Below are 12589 nucleotides of genomic sequence, written 5' to 3' on the forward strand. Positions count from 1 at the left end.
CTTTAGCCTATTCTTGACTAGAATCTTATGTTTTATTGTAATATGTAACGTAGTTAACGTGACATAATTTAAAATTATTTTTTTACAAATTTCACTTAGGATTAATTTTAACAGAAGTTTCACCTTTGCATCAAGCGGTTAGGTGATTTAAAGATAAATAAGTAGGCTTATGATGAGTTTTTTTCCTAACATTTTTAATACTTTTTCAGAACTGCGAGTGTTGCCTCTATCAACGAAGAGGTAAAGATATTGGAAGACAGTGAATATTACTATAAAGAAATGCAGTTTTTCATGAATATAATCCATTATTGACAAGTTTAAGTCACTAATCAGTTTTTTAAGACCTTTCATGAAGTTCACAGTCACAAGTTACTAAAATATTATCTTAAAAATCACTGGTAATGTATAAAATAACAAGAAATATTTAGGTTAATTTAATATTTACATTTCTTACAGTTTCGTTTTAAAAGATCTAAAATCGTTTCAAACAAACTTGCTTTTCTGGCACATATACGTGACTTGCATACAGAACTTCCTTGAAAATACAGGAAAATGTAAACATTTCATATACAAATAAACAAGTGACGAAAAACCTAAAATTTATGCTCAGTTTTATCCTGTTATCCCATTGCTGGGCCTGGAATGGCCTAGCGCGTTAAGGCGTGCACTTCGTAATCTGAGGGTCGTGGGTTCGCGCCCGAGTCGCGCCAAAACATGCTCGCCCTCCCAGCCGTGGGGTCGTTATAATGTGACGGTCAATCCACTTTTCGTTGGTAAAAGAGTAGCCCAAGAGTTGGCGGTGGGTGGTGCTGACTAGCTGCCTTCCCTCTAGTCTTACACTACTAAATTAGGAGCGGATAGCACAGATAGCCCTTGAGTAGCTTTGTGCGAAATTCCAAAACAAACAAACAAAACAAGTTATCCCATTGCACAATTTTAAATTGGTAAAATTTATGTTGTAAAAATTACGTGGTAATTTTTGTGTTCACCTTTTTTTGTTTTATTCCTGACAAAACTGGGACAATAACATCCCTAATTAGGGCTCTCTGTGCTAATAAAAATCAGTGATGTCGAGATACCCACTTGTTGAGAAATTTATATAATAAATATCAGTTATTCACATAAGGTAAAATGTGTACTGTAGATGTGAAAAAATGAAAAGACAAAACACCTGCAATTATACTTTGGTACCTAAACATCCATGGCTAAATACAGATTTCTAATGGTATAAAGTTTTTGTTTACATAGATATTACAAAGGAAATTGAAACTTTTCCAAAACTTGACAGTCAGTTTACACAAAATTATAAAACATGGCATTGTAGAACACACACACATTTTTGGTATATGTTTTTAAAAAGCAGAAATGGGAAGAAAAACAATTTTTATTAATTTATACAACATAATCAATACATTGAAAGGTTATTATGAAAGGTATGTCAACTTTGAATAATTTCAGTTAAACCACTTAGTGTAATTCTTCACTTTCTCACAGGTTAAATCCAAACCATTCCACTTATCATGCATATCACTAGAAGTTTACAGAAATTTCAAAGCAAACAACAAATATACAGTGTGTCAACAATAGGATTATAAATATGACAGAAACCTTTAGAATGCACCACTTATACGTTTGGGGAAGGCTAGTTTTGGTTCATTATATTTAGATGCCGCTTTGTTTAGAATGTTTGATTTCTTTGAAATTTTCGACTCTTGTTTCTGGCTAGGTGCATATCCTTCTTTTAGTGAAATTTAGAAATGCATAAGATGGGATCTTGAGTAGACAGTTTCTTCTTTATAATATATTTCAACAACATGTCATCAAAGGGACAAATTTGTACTTAACATTGGTTAAAAAAAACAACAACAGTTTGATAATTGTACAACAGAATTTTACATCAGAATGTAAAGTGTTTATTATTAATTTTATTTATACATTTTTTACAGTTAATATTTCTAAAGTAACTGATTGTATAATAATATTTCTAATTAATGTGTACAAATAAGAAACAAAGAGTATTCTATATAAAAAAGAAATGCTTCCTTTATGGTGTCTATAAAAAGGTCTATTATGTTAACCAAAAAGAAGTGTGTGTATATATTAACAAAACCAATTATTATACCAGAACTGGGACAACATCCTTTCCTTCTGTCCCTTCCTCGGCAAAAATGGCTGCCACATCAGCTGCATTAATGGATATAGGTCATCATGGAACTGGTCAGACTGTATGGAGGTCAACAGCTGTTTGTGGATACAGGTCAGACTGTGTGGTGTAAACAGCTGTTAGTAGATATACGTCATCTGAGAACTAGTCAGACTGTGTGGAGGTAAACAGCTGTTCATGGATACAGGTCAATCTGTGTGTGTAAACAGCTGTTAGTAGATACAGGTCATCTTGGAACTGGTTAGACTGTGTGGAGGTTAACAGCTGTTAGTGAATATGGGCCAGACTGTGTGGTGTAAACAGCTGTCAGTAGATATAGGTCATTATTGAACTGGTCAGACTGCGTGGATGTAAACAGCTGTTCATGGATATGGGTAATCTTGGAACTGGTCAGACTGTGTGGAGGTAAGCAGCTGTTAGTAGATATAAGTCATTTCGGAACTGGTCAGACTGTGTGGAAGTTACCTGTGGTGTCACAGCAGGTACCCTAAAAACCAAAGTTCCTGCACAAAATATGAAAAACCTAAAAGACTCTGATGTCAACTTTCACCAAGTTCCTCCTTTTTTTGTTTCTTACAGAAAATAAATAATAATTTATTTTCTTACAGAAAATAAATACTGCAGCCATCTACTTTATCAATCCAGCTGCTAAATAAAAATAAGTTATTATGCTCGTAAACGTGCACAGTATATAGTGTCTTCAAGAGCAACAATAAGTGATATACTTGAATCATAATATGTTCATGCTGTCAGCTTCACTTTTTGTCATGTAGAGTCCCATCTGTTTTAGTATGTAATAAAAACACACCTATTTTAATGAGGTGTTGGTAAGCACAAAGCTACACAATGGACTATTTATGCTCTAACAACCATAGGCATCAAAACCCAGTTTTTAACATTATTCACCCTTGTGTCTACTGCTCAGCCAACTAGAGGCCCAAATTTTGATGATAGATGAACAGTACTGAGATGATACATAATTAAGACATAATCACCAGCACTAAAGTATTTTTGAAAAGTATGTTTATACACATGTGTGCATTTTTAAAAACTTTTAAACAGTCCTGTAGTGAAAAATAAATTCAGTAACAGCTTTAAATGTAAGGCAGTGGAAGGGTTAAATTGAAAGTTCATTTCATGCACACACAGATTAAATGAGCCACAAGATGTATAACCACCCCTATAATTGAACACGGAATCAACATTTTATACTCATCAGTGAAAGTGCAAACTGTTCAGCAGCACCATTTCTCAAACCTTAAGAAGTGCAGCCCAGTATGCTAATGTGGCTAAATCCCCTCCACTTTTTGTAAATTAGGCTTAAAACAGTCTGAAAATAACTGCAAGGATGAGCCACATTTCTAAATGTCAAGGTAGAAAGTTTAAAACTGGATTGGTGCTAAAGTAATCATAGTAATGTGGAAGTTATGTTTAAGACTATATCCACCCTACTCTAATCGTTTACTGTCAGTAGAGTTTGCAGTTCATTAAAAAAAAAAGTGACATTTCATGATGCTGACAGAGAAATAAACTTTAAATTTTTAAAAATTATGATGCCAAACAATTTATTTAGTTAAACATTTATATAATATATAAAAATTTGTCTGTTTAAAGTTTTTTTTTTTGCACAGAACATAAAGTACAAACCAAACAGATACAAGATGGAAATGTTCAGTGTTTATCTTTTAAGTTTCTTGAAAATAACATCTTTGTCATCTAGCATACTTAAATCAATCATGTATGATAAAATATTTCATTTGTAAAGTACTGATTAAAAAACAGCCAGGAGAATTTGTCTAGGAGTAATGATAAGCTATACTAAACAAACTTGAGTATATGACCTTTAAAAAGGTCAAAAGTATTTTTGGGCAAAAGGTTGAAGCAAATTGTGTAACAAAACATTTGGATCTTTCACACAAAAATACTTTTAATCTTTTAAAAAATCATATACTTAAGTTTGTTTAGTATAGCTTATTATTAGTCCTGGATAAATTATTTCACATTCCATACAACATAATTCTACTTTTTTTTTTTTCCAAAGTTATTTTAATTTAAATATTGAAGACTGTCATAAAAACAAACCTTTCTTGGCAAAGTAAAAGAAAGGACTTCAGAAAAACCACTCGAGTGCAGCTGATAGAACCTAAAATAAGGAATGCAAGCTTTTAACAGCATCCCAGAATATACATCATGTGACTGGTTCTCTAATTTATGTTGATAATAATGTTTGTCATATATTTAAGCTTCAAAATATGCAGGGTTTAACTATTAAAACAATTATTTTTATTGAATCATTAATAACAAATTCAATAAACGTTCTCTACTAATTTTAAATATTTACAAGTACTACTTTGATTATAATTTATAATTAAAAACCAAAAGCAGTAATAGCTGTTAACCCTATCTCCACGGGTCACAAGTCAAAGGCCATGTCATCACCTGACTTGCATTCAAAATTTTATTGAATTACTATTTTATGAATTTATGTCAATAAGTCTGGAATCAAACTGTGGAGTATATTCAAATTTTAGTATTATACAATAGTTAATTTCTTAAATTAAAAGAACACAATTTTGTTTAACATGGTATGTTGAATGCAGCACTGGTTCAAATTAGAAGATTGTGATGTCAAAATAATAAGTCTATAGTTTTGTATGAATTATGAACTCAAATTAATAATATTGACAAACTAGAATACAAAATAAGAACCTCATCTTTTTATTTTGCTCAGATTTGGCTTATGTACTGAATCAAACACAATGGCCTTGCACATCACTTTCTATTTTGCAAGGCACTTGGTTTTGCAAACTTACTTCTGTCTGTAATGTGTAAATAATCAATCTAAAGTTCAGAATGTTTCCAACTTGGTTCTCTGAGCCTTTGCAAATTACTTGCATGGAAAATACTTTCTTTTCACTCTGGATTTAAAGACACACTTTAGTAAACTCGAAATTTAATTTTTTAGTCCCACATACAACTTAGTTACTAAGTTTGATAAATTACAGTGGAATTCTGTGGTACTGATATAGTCATTTATGATATTTGATTATTTCAAACATACATATAAAACCTAAAAAATCACTTCATTTCACCTTTTCCATATGTGGAAAATTTGATAAGGCTAAGCTAACCTATGGCAAGCAGCAGTCAGTATAAAGTTTGTAACTAGAAGAGATAGCTGTTTGCTTTACTTCTTTATTTACTGTTCCACATTTCAAGAAAAATATGTTTAAGTGTTTATTTCTATATAGCAATAATGTATAAGTATATATAACTGAAATGTGACTGTATTTTAAAAAATACTAGTCCACTAAAATGCAGCCAAACTTCAAGTTTCATAATCATTACCCAAACATTGCAGTTTTAGGGTTAACTTTACAAGATTCTTAAGTATATTGTTCCAAAGTAAACTGTCGTACTTTCTACTTACATACGAACCTTTCTTAACAAACTTATCTATTTGAAAATTAATAACAATTTCATTCTGTAAAACTTTATAAACACTTACTAACTAATACAGAAAATTTTTTTTTAAATGGATTTACATGGGTTTAACTGTTTAGTATATAAGTAGAAATCATAACTATGTATCTGAAATCCCCAAGAAACCTTTATTTTAAACCTTAAAAAAACCATGAAAGACACAAACTTCCATAACACCACTGTTCACATACATCTCTTCTAAGCAAAAAAGTTTACCCAAGCTATACAACAGAATTAAAAAGAAATCCTAGTATTATAAACAGTTCTCCATCAACCAAAGAACGTTTGTTTGTTTTTTTAATTTTGTGCAAAGCTACTCGAGGGCTATCTGCACTAGCCATCCCTAATTTAGCAGTGTATGACTAGATGGAAGGCAGCTAGTCATCACCACCCACCGCCAACTCTTGGGCTACTCTTTTACCAACGAATAGTGGGATTGACCATCATATTATAACGTCCCCACGGCTGAAAGGGAGAGCATGTTTGGTGCGACCAGGATTCAAATCTGTGACCCTCAGATTACGAGTTGAACACCTTAACTTACCTGGCCATGCCGGGCCTATTAAAGAACGCATACAGTACACAAACAGCCATAGCCAAGCTTAGTTGTTTCTGGTGTTGAGCTTTTGATGTTGTACAAACAAAACAACATCAAAATCCTGTCAGCCCCACAGATGTTAATCCTCCAACTGTAGAAGAGATAACCATCAAATTATCAGTATTACAATATCAGATAAATGTTTCTTTACAGAATGCAAACTTCATATAAAGTAACACAATATTTGAAAGTAAGATATAAACAAAATGAATGTCTCCATTTTCATAGCTAGTTTAAACATTATATAATAAATATAACATGCTACACCAGACTGAAAACACTGTTTAATATTCTTCTGATAATAATACAGAATTGTACTGAAATATAAGACACCTGAACCATGTTCTAACACTGGACTCCAATTGTGTGCACAACAAAACATTTCGGGGTTTGATCTCAGTTCTCATGACAACCTGATACCCACGAGTTTTATTTGAAATATCTTACAAAGCTTAATGAAAATACGAATTTCTCAAAAGAAAACAAAATGTTGTTATGTGATTAATTTCTCACATCAGGCATAAAAAAGTGCATTTCGTACTATACTACTAAACAAAATTAGATTCATTTAGGCTTAGCTTACATAAATGGGGAAATTTCCATCTGTTTTAATATTACCACTTTTAGGGTAAATTTTAAAGTACTTCTGCTTTGTTCTTGCTTCATGTGCTGGTTCTTGATAAAGCTATCAATTAATAAGAAATATTCCAATTAAAATCTAACAGAAGTGATAAAATTGAATTACAAACAAATGCAAATTATTTAGAATGAAAAACAGCTTATCATTAGGATACAATGCTTGAAAAAACATGGTAATTAATATGGAGGAGTTTCAAATAACCAATGCTCATTTGTTTATAGTTAAGCACAAAATTACACAATGAGCTATATGTGTTAATCCCACCATAGATATCAAAACCCACAAACTACCGTCAAGCCACTGGAGAACTGATAAAAATGGATAACAAAAGTAACTAAAACAACATATTAATAATCTGATGATAGAACCATTCTTTTTTATTACTGACATTTTTTAGCCAATTTCAAACTACTTTAACAAAGACACACTTGTCAAATTTAATTAATGTTTGAATTTTGCTTTATTCAGTAAACAAACAATCTTTCCTTACAGTTCCTATTACCACATAAACAAAGCTCAAACTATACAGTACCATCCAGTTCATACCATAATATTCTTTGAAAAAAATCAATCAAAAAAATTTCATTGTGATTGATTCACCAGCAAAATCCTAAAGAAACCCTAGGTGAGTTGACATGGGATGACCCCAATGTGACCATACATTTCAATAAAATAAAATGAAAACATTCACTGTATATTTTCCAAAAAGTAGCACAGCACACATAGTATGGCCTATGTTATTATATTTGTTTTAAAGCTATGTTAAAAACTCAAGAAAACGAATTACCGTTAATTTTCATTCACCAACTGTTTCAGTAAGTATTGTCTACCTTTTGTTTTTAAGATAAAGGAGTTTCTTTAGGTCCTTCTGTCACTCCCACTTACATCTAAATGATTTAAATTTGGTCTGCTGCTACCATCTGTTGACTAATGTTGTCATTAAAACACTAGAAATTTAGCTAATGCCAGCCTCTTCCTCACCTCATTCCTCAGAGGGTACTGTCATTCACTCATCCTAGAAAATCCCATTCTTGAGGGCTTGGCCCCATCGTGACCCATGGCCTTCTAATGTTATAATCACATATTAAAAAAAAAAGGTAAACATCAAACTATGTACGAAAATATTAAAATAGTTTTAGTGATATGTGTACTATACACTTGGATAAAAGTATCAACAAAACAAGTGATAACAGTAAATACACAACTCTTCTTAAATTGCTTCATAAGAATTAAGTAAAAGCTAATATAACAGTAACATACAACTATTGCAAGGTGCTTTATAAAAAGTTAATACCAAAAGTCAACCTGATGTTACTTTGTAATAGCAAATAATGGTGCAAGAACATTTGAATATAAGAAATAATTAAAAACAAACAAGAACATTAAAATCACTGGCTCGAAACTGGTGGACAAACAATATTATAGACAAATTTATAGATTACATATCTATAAAAACACTGGCTCTATACTGGTGGACAAACAATATTCTAGACAGATTTATAGATTACACATCTATAAAATCACTGGCTCTATACTGGTGGACAAACAATATTCTAGACATTTATAGATTACATATCTACAAAAATTGGCTCTATACTGGTGGACAAACAATATTCTAGACAGATTTGTAGATTACATATCTATAAAAACTGGCTCTATACTGGTGGACACACAATATTCTAGACAGATTTATAGATCACATATCTATAAAAACTGGCTCTATACTTGTGAACAAATAATATTCTAGACAAATTTATAGATTACATATCTATAAAAACACTGGCTCTATACTGGTGGACAAACAATATTCCAGACAGATTTATACATTACACATCTATAAAATCACTGGCTCTATACTGGTGGACAAACAATATTCCAGACAGATTTATAGATTACATATCTATAAAATCACTGGCTCTATACTGGTGGACAAACAATATTCCAGACAAATTTATAGATTACATATCTATAAAATCACTGGCTCGAAACTGGTGGACAAACAATATTCTAGACGAATTTATAGATTACATATCTATAAAAATACTGGTTCTATACTGGTGGATACACAATATTCTAGACAGATTTGTAGATTACATATCTATAAAATCACTGGCTCTATACTGGTGGACAAACAATATTCTAGACAAATTTATAGATTACACATCTATAAAATCACTGGCTCTATACTGGTGGAAACACAATATTCTAGACAGATTTATAGATTACATATCTATAAAATCACTGGCTCTATACTGGTGAACAAACAATATTCTAGACAAATTTATAGATTACATATCTATAAAAACACTGGCTCTATACTGGTGGACAAACAATATTCTAGACAGATTTATAGATTACATATCTATAAAATCACTGGCTCTATACTGGTGGACAAACAATATTCTAGACAGATTTATAGATTACACATCTATAAAATCACTGGCTCTATACTGGTGGACAAACAATATTCCAGACAAATTTATAGATTACATATCTATAAAATCACTGGCTCTATACTGGTGGACAAACAATATTCTAGACAAATTTATAGATTACATATCTATAAAAATACTGGTTCTATACTTGTGGACAAACAATATTCTAGACAAATTTATAGATTACATATCTATAAAAACACTGGCTCTATACTGGTGGACAAACAATATTCCAGACAAATTTATAGATTACATATCTATAAAATCACTGGCTCTATACTGGTGGACAAACAATATTCCAGACAGATTTATAGATTACATATCTATAAAATCACTGGCTCTATACTGGTGGACAAACAATATTCTAGACAAATTTATAGATTACATATCTATAAAATCACTGGCTCTATACTGGTGGACAAACAATATTCTAGACAGATTTATAGATTACATATCTATAAAATCACTGGCTCTATACTGGTGGACAAACAATATTCTAGACAGATTTATAGATTACATATCTATAAAATCACTGGCTCTATACTGGTGGACAAACAATATTCTAGACAAATTTATAGATTACATATCTATAAAATCACTGGCTCTATACTGGTGGACAAACAATATTCTAGACAGATTTATAGATTACATATCTATAAAATCACTGGCTCGAAACTGGTGGACAAACAATATTCTAGACGAATTTATAGATTACATATCTATAAAAATACTGGTTCTATACTGGTGGATACACAATATTCTAGACAGATTTGTAGATTACATATCTATAAAAACTGGTGGACAAACAATATTCCAGACAAATGTATAGATTACATATCTATAAAAACACTGGCTCTATACTGGTGGACAAACAATAACAATATTAGAGACATATCTTACTGGTGGACAAACAATATTACATTTTATCTATAATAATAAAAACACTGGCTCTATACTGGTGGACAAACAATATTCTAGACAAATTTATAGATTACATATCTATAAAATCACTGGCTCTATACTGGTGGACAAACAATATTCTAGACAAATTTATAGATTACATATCTATAAAATCACTGGCTCTATACTGGTGGACAAACAATATTCTAGACAAATTTATAGATTACATATCTATAAAATCACTGGCTCTATACTGGTGGACAAACAATATTCTAGACAAATTTATAGATTACATATCTATAAAATCACTGGCTCTATACTGGTGGACAAACAATATTCTAGACAGATTTATAGATTACATATCTATAAAATCACTGGCTCTATACTGGTGGACAAACAATATTCTAGACAGATTTATAGATTACACATCTATAAAATCACTGGCTCTATACTGGTGGATACACAATATTCTAGACAGATTTATAGATTACATATCTATAAAATCACTGGCTCTATACTGGTGGACAAACAATATTCTAGACAGATTTATAGATTACATATCTATAAAAACTGGCTCTATACTGGTGGACAAACAATATTCTAGACAAATTTATAGATTACATATCTATAAAAACACTGGCTCTATACTGGTGGACAAACAATATTCCAGACAAATTTATAGATTACATATCTATAAAATCACTGGCTCTATACTGGTGGACAAACAATATTCTAGACAAATTTATAGATTACATATCTATAAAAACACTGGCTCTATACTGGTGGACAAACAATATTCTAGACGAATTTATAGATTACATATCTCTAAAAATACTGGTTCTATACTGGTGGATACACAATATTCTAGACAGATTTGTAGATTACATATCTATAAAATCACTGGCTCTATACTGGTGGACAAACAATATTCTAGACAAATTTATAGATTACATATCTATAAAATCACTGGCTCTATACTGGTGGACAAACAATATTCTAGACAGATTTATAGATTACATATCTATAAAAAAACTGGCTCTATACTGGTGGACAAACAATATTCTAGACAAATTTATAGATTACATATCTATAAAACACTGGCTCTATACTGGTGGACAAACAATATTCCAGACAGATTTATACATTACACATCTATAAAATCACTGGCTCTATACTGGTGGGCAAACAATAATCCAGACAGATTTATAGATTACACATCTATAAAATCACTGGCTCTATACTGGTGGACAAACAATATTCCAGACAAATTTATAGATTACATATCTATAAAATCACTGGCTCGAAACTGGTGGACAAACAATATTCTAGACGAATTTATAGATTACATATCTATAAAAATACTGGTTCTATACTGGTGGATAGACAATATTCTAGACAGATTTGTAGATTACATATCTATAAAAACTGGTGGACAAACAATATTCCAGACAATTTTATAGATTACATATCTATAAAAACACTGGCTCTATACTGGTGGACAAACAATATTCTAGACAGATTTATACATTACATATCTATAAAAACACTGGCTCTATACTGGTGGACAAACAATATTCTAGACAAATTTATAGATTACATATCTATAAAACACTGGCTCTATACTGGTGGACAAACAATATTCTAGACAGATTTATAGATTACATATCTATAAAATCACTGGCTCTATACTGGTGGACAAACAATATTCTAGACAAATTTATAGATTACATATCTATAAAAACACTGGCTCTATACTGGTGGACAAACAATATTCTAGACAGATTTATAGATTACATATCTATAAAATCACTGGCTCTATACTGGTGGACAAACAATATTCTAGACAAATTTATAGATTACATATCTATAAAATCACTGGCTCTATACTGGTGGACACACAATATTCCAGACAAATTTATAGATTACATATCTATAAAATCACTGGCTCTATACTGGTGGACAAACAATATTCTAGACAAATTTATAGATTACATATCTATAAAAACACTGGCTCTATACTGGTGGACAAACAATATTCTAGACAGATTTATAGATTACATATCTATAAAATCACTGGCTCTATACTGGTGGACAAACAATATTCTAGACAGATTTATAGATTACATATCTATAAAATCACTGGCTCTATACTGGTGGACAAACAATATTCTAGACAAATTTATAGATTACATATCTATAAAATCACTGGCTCTATACTGGTGGACAAACAATATTCTAGACAAATTTATAGATTACATATCTATAAAATCTATAAAAACTCTGGCTCTATACTGGTGGACAAACAATATTCTAGACAGATTTATAGATTACATATCTATAAAATCACTGGCTCTATACTGGTGGACAAA

At 31.0% G+C, this 12589-nt stretch overlaps 2 long non-coding RNA genes across 15 annotated transcripts in view; one reads left to right on the forward strand and one right to left on the reverse strand.

The window, feature by feature from the left end:
- The window catches only part of LOC143244207 (uncharacterized), a 42728-nt gene extending 39013 nt beyond the window's left edge, over nucleotides 1-3715 (forward strand). Inside the window, exon 3 of one of the 2 annotated variants that reach the window (XR_013024963.1) lies at nucleotides 2126-3715. This is a non-coding gene — a long non-coding RNA (uncharacterized LOC143244207). Of the gene's footprint in view, nucleotides 1-209; nucleotides 600-2125 lie in introns of those variants that run through there. The other variant, XR_013024962.1, reaches the window with a different exon arrangement.
- Nucleotides 1367-7760, reverse strand: LOC143244206 (uncharacterized). 13 transcript variants are annotated; one of them, XR_013024950.1, is made up of 5 exons: nucleotides 7673-7760; nucleotides 6829-6930; nucleotides 6192-6336; nucleotides 4247-4307; nucleotides 1367-2559 (listed from the first exon to the last, which is right to left on the reverse strand). It is a non-coding gene; the product is annotated as an uncharacterized LOC143244206 (long non-coding RNA). The 13 variants fall into 13 exon arrangements; XR_013024949.1 differs by lacking the exon at nucleotides 6829-6930; XR_013024952.1 differs by lacking the exon at nucleotides 6829-6930 and having other exon boundaries at nucleotides 1367-2651.
- Between the last annotated feature and the right edge of the window lie 4829 nt (nucleotides 7761-12589).

Source organism: Tachypleus tridentatus, chromosome 2 (genome assembly GCF_004210375.1).
Source record: "Tachypleus tridentatus isolate NWPU-2018 chromosome 2, ASM421037v1, whole genome shotgun sequence".
Taxonomy (NCBI): Eukaryota; Metazoa; Arthropoda; class Merostomata; order Xiphosura; family Limulidae; genus Tachypleus; species Tachypleus tridentatus.